The sequence below is a fragment of the Anabrus simplex genome, chromosome 8 (assembly GCF_040414725.1).
Source record: "Anabrus simplex isolate iqAnaSimp1 chromosome 8, ASM4041472v1, whole genome shotgun sequence".
Lineage (NCBI taxonomy): Eukaryota > Metazoa > Arthropoda > Insecta > Orthoptera > Tettigoniidae > Anabrus > Anabrus simplex.
This window is the reverse complement of record NC_090272.1, coordinates 66,477,357-66,482,168: the sequence shown is the minus strand read 5'-3', so window position 1 is coordinate 66,482,168 and position 4,812 is coordinate 66,477,357. Positions and strand designations below refer to the sequence as shown.

General features: G+C 42.7%; 1 non-coding gene across 1 annotated transcript; it reads left to right on the top strand.

The window, feature by feature from the left end:
- Positions 1-449: 449 nt before the first annotated feature.
- Positions 450-590, top strand: LOC136879430 (U4 spliceosomal RNA). Its single transcript, XR_010860926.2, has one exon. It is a non-coding gene; the product is annotated as a U4 spliceosomal RNA (small nuclear RNA).
- Positions 591-4,812: the final 4,222 nt, after the last annotated feature.

Here is a 4,812-nt window from a genome sequence, read left to right as displayed (position 1 = left end):
AACCTTCGACCCAACCGTGAAACGAACACGAGGCCCCGGGGACCGAACGCTTAGACCAAAGAGGATGGCTTAAACGCCGACTATTCAGCTATGGAGCCGAATGGACTTAATCACTGCCATCTTGATTTAACACTAATCTATCAAGTTGGCTGTGGCTTATTGTTAGTTATTTCTGGATTTAAAGACGTCACTGCCATCCACCTTTCGTCTCTTTCATGAAAGAATCGTCCATTCGTGATCCAAGAAAAGTGCTTAATCCACAATAATTTAAAATGAATATAAAAATGTTGATAGCATTTTGTCGTCAAATATTTCTGTTCATAGCATACTGTGAACCTTTTTGTATAATGTTCAAAATTGTTCTTGTGACAAAGGAATATATCACTAACTACTCGTAGATATAAGGTACTCACGAGGATATAAGATATGCCGAAACCAATTCTTTAGTTAGCTTTGCGCAGTGGCAATATCGTAACCAATGAGGTTTATCCGAGGTGCGATTATTGCTAGTTGAAAACTTATACCAATACCCCGCCTAGTCAATGTGAAATACCGTTGGCTACGGCAATTTTTGGAAGTTCCTTCGGGAACTAATATGTCATAAAAACAAAATGGTAGGTTAAACAGTAGCTACAGTACTGATACAACGAGTTATTGTTCCAGTGGTGAGATGTGAGAAGGTACAATCTCAAATATCAGGTGAAACTGACGAACATGGCATAGCCAAGACTAGAGATGAGCTTAAATGATATCTGTGATTTAGTCACAGGAAGCACGTGCATACGATTATCGCCATGGTCGCGGGCGGCCAGTGTGGAAATACTTCTAGTTGATAGGATGGCAATGTCGGGTAGCATTTTTCGGAAAATTCGGGATATTAAAAGTGAGAAAATAATATTCACATTTATAATTTGAAGTTTCAATAATGTATAAGGAAAAGTTGTTAACATGATGCGCAAGAAATTAACAAAAGGAATGTGATTACCCGTGCCGTGTCTCCAGTTATACCAATTATTTACAGTACTTAATGTAGGTTTAAAAATAATAAATGTATAAACTTAATACAAAGATTCCTCCCATACACAGGGTTATTCAGCAAAGTTTTCCACCTAATATAACTCGTGAACGGTTAAAAATATTGACATTTTGTTTTCACTCTCAGTAATGGTACCAAAGGGCTGATAATCGGACTTACAAAGCTGTATCATGACGTCTAGATTTTCTAAGATCATGTTACTAACTTAGCTTTTTCTTTGTTTTCTTTTTTTTAGACAATACCACACTATTCTGTAGACATAGCCTTAAATCTACAAACATTACAGATTCAGTCCCGTGATTATTTGGAAAATCGGACAAGTGCTTCTCGAAAAAGTATTACCGGTATATATTCAAACGTGCTTCATTTGCCAGCTGAGGACTGGTCTGTTCAATTCGCGCTACATATGAAACATGAGCTAGCTGTTAACATACAGAGTTGCTAGATATTTTTAAATATTCTCACTACTATGCTCAATAATACACTACGATAAAATGTATGAATGAACACCTTAATATCGCCATAGGTAATTGGTAAATAAAAATGGATATAGACCTTTACAGCGTATCTGATATATCGGTGACAGAAAAATATCGGTGACGAAGTAGCAGGCTGTGATTTGTCGACCATCTTTAGCAGGGCCTCTCAGGGTGCATGCACGGTGCAAAAGACGACTTCACTTGGTTGACCAGAGTGCAGAACCCCACTTCTCGATTTGGAGCAATAGCGCTGTCTCTCTCTTTCCCCACGCCTGTCTCGCTCGCTCCCCCTGTCTCCCTCTTCCTCACTTGCTCCGTAGCGCTCCAAATCCGAGCCGAGTTGAGCCGAGCTTAGCCGAGTAGCCCAGAGACGAAGCGTTGGTCCGAGCCGAGCCGAGCGGGACAGAAGCACTGTGCATAGGAACTCTGCACCGCTGTTTGCACCCGTGAGATTTTGGGCGTTTGAGAGGCCCTGATCTTTAGCCAAGACAGACTGGCGTAGCTCGCAGCCCGTACATATATAAGCATATTTTAAGTGATTTGATAGAATCTGAGGATGTTCTTGTAGAACGAAATACGTCATTCTTTGCATAATAGTATGTATTTTTACAGGTATGTTTACAGTGATATAATTTATATTGTAATTATTGCTGTGTGTTTGACAGACTGAAAAGTACTTGTTACATATAACTAAGTAGACACTGAAAAATATGGCTTCATTCTTAACAAACAGTCAATAATATAAACTGGGATCAAAATCCTCATTCTATGATCAATACCTCTAATTCGATGGAACTTCAGGAAAACAAACTGGGGCATGTTCTCTTCTCAACTGGATAAATGCCCTATAATTATAAGCATTTTATACGAGCAATTTAAATGGCGGCTAAAAAGAAAAAAAATCCCTAGAGGCTATAGAAAATAATATATTCCTGGCTGGAGCGCTAAGAGCGATGCTTTCTGTAATGAATACTCCAAAATGGTGACCCAGATATCAATGACGAGCTCCTATCCAGTATCAATGCCACTCGAATAAAAGAGATCGAAAGAGACGAAACATCCATCTAAGGTCATATACCGGGAAGGCGTGGGGTGTCCTCGAATGTGTTGTAAGACAGATGTACTGATTCTGTTATAGATCAGCCTTTTGAAACACCTGTGTAGGTGGAAGCGGTAGAATACGGTCTCTGAACTTACGAGTTCTCCTGACCAAATAGTATCATCTGTTTACCCTCCAGGTTCGGTTTTTCCCTCGGACTCAGCGAGGGATCCCACCTCTACCGCCTCAAGGGCAGTGTCCTGGAGCTTCAGACTCTTGGTCGGGGGATACAACTCGCCCAGGCGGCCTCACCTGCTATGCTGAATAGGGGCCTTGTGGAGGGATGGGAAGATTGGAAGGGATAGGCAAGGAAGAGGGAAGGAAGCGGCCGTGGTCTTAAGTTAGGTACCATCCCGGCATTCGCCTGGAGGAAAAGTGGGAAACCACGGAAAACCACTTCCAGGATGGCTGAGGTGGGAATCGAACCCACCTCTACTCAGTTGACCTCCCGAGGCTGAGTGGACCCCGTTCCAGCCCTCGTACCACTTTTCAAATTTCGTGGCAGAGCCTGGAATCGAACCTGGGCCTCCGGGGGTGGCAGCTAATCACGCTAACCACTACACCACAGAGGCGGACAACTTCTCAAGTACCATCGTATAAGAAGCATATCATGGCAGCTTCGACCCTTGACATCTAGAACACCACAGATATCAAGCTTTTTTAAAAAATGCTATTTGTTCGGGGCGTCGACCTATAGGCTAGAGATCTTTTGCCCCTATTTGCACCATATGATATGAACCTGCGTGTAATTGGAATTGCGAACGTGTAGAGTGTTGGATGTGAGGAAAGGAACGTTAGGGATGGCACAAATACCCATTCCCCAGGCCAGGGATATTAATAATTTACTATCAAAAACCTCTGCCCCGGCCGAGAATCGAACCCGGGGCCGCCAGGTGACAGGCGGACGCGTTGCCCCCTACACCGCGGGGCGGTCGCGGTATGAAACTACTCTCAACTATTTGCAACACAAGACATCGATACGCCCAATAAAGGTCCTGGTTTCGGTGAAATCCATCCAAAATTCCTGGTTGATTTGGGACCGTATACCAGAAGACGACTAGCAGAGTTCTGTACCGACCATCTATAGACTGGATGGAGTCCACTAGAATTAAAAAGGAATAAAAATAATCTCCATCTTAAAAACAGGTAAACCTGCCAGCCAGGCAGTTACAGACCAATAGCGCTTCTCAGTTGCTGAGAGCTTTTTGAGAGGCTGAGGTGATGGTGGCGATGATTATTGTTTTAACAGGGAGTACAACTGGGCAGCTACCTGTATCCTCTTTTAACACTAATCAGAGGGAAAATTGGAAGAAATACGACACGCCGAAAAATGAAGGTATCGGCGAAAGAAAGGCAAGGGCAACGAAGAACGTGAACTTGAAAAGATCCCTAGGCTTCGTAAACCAAACACCGTCGGGGTCGGTAAAAACATGAGTTGACCATGATCGTACAAATAAGAGGGAAGGAGGTATTGTTCTCTACTGTAGAGATGACCTGAAGAACCGTGTCATTTACACCTCATCGACCGGTGAATTGCCGAGGACGGAGTTTATGCTAGCTGAAGTAGTTGCTAGTGGACAGGAAATAGCCTACTTATTGGAGTGGTTTACCGACCATCTAAAGTATCTTACTTGAGTGGGGTTGTACCTTAATTAAGGCCACGGCCGCTTCCTTCCCATTCCTAGCCCTTTCCTGTCCCATCGTCGCCTTAAGAACTATCTGTGTTGGTGTGACGTAAAGCAACTTGCAAAAACAAAAACAAAAAAACAAAAAACTTGACCGAGTTTGAAACGCACCTACTTAACTTACTACCAGTCTATCAATATATCATTATATTAGGGGACTTCAATACAAATCTACTTACGAAGAAATACGATACTAAGAAACTAGAAGGCTTGTTTTCCTCATGTGACTTGACTATCCTTCCCTCTGAGCCTACTAACCATGCACATACTGCCAACAACATTTCCCACAGCTTAATAGATCTCAAAGTGACTAACAGCCCTCAGAAAGTGGTAACGCACGGACAAAATTCAGTACCGGCCGTGTCCACCCACGATCTTATCTTTCTTGCGTACTCACTTCGCGTTCCAAAATATAAATCTAGGTGTATAACGTGCAGCGATATGAAAGATATTGACATCTATGAATTAAGACACGATGCCTACAATCTTCCGTGGAATAGCATTTAAAATCTG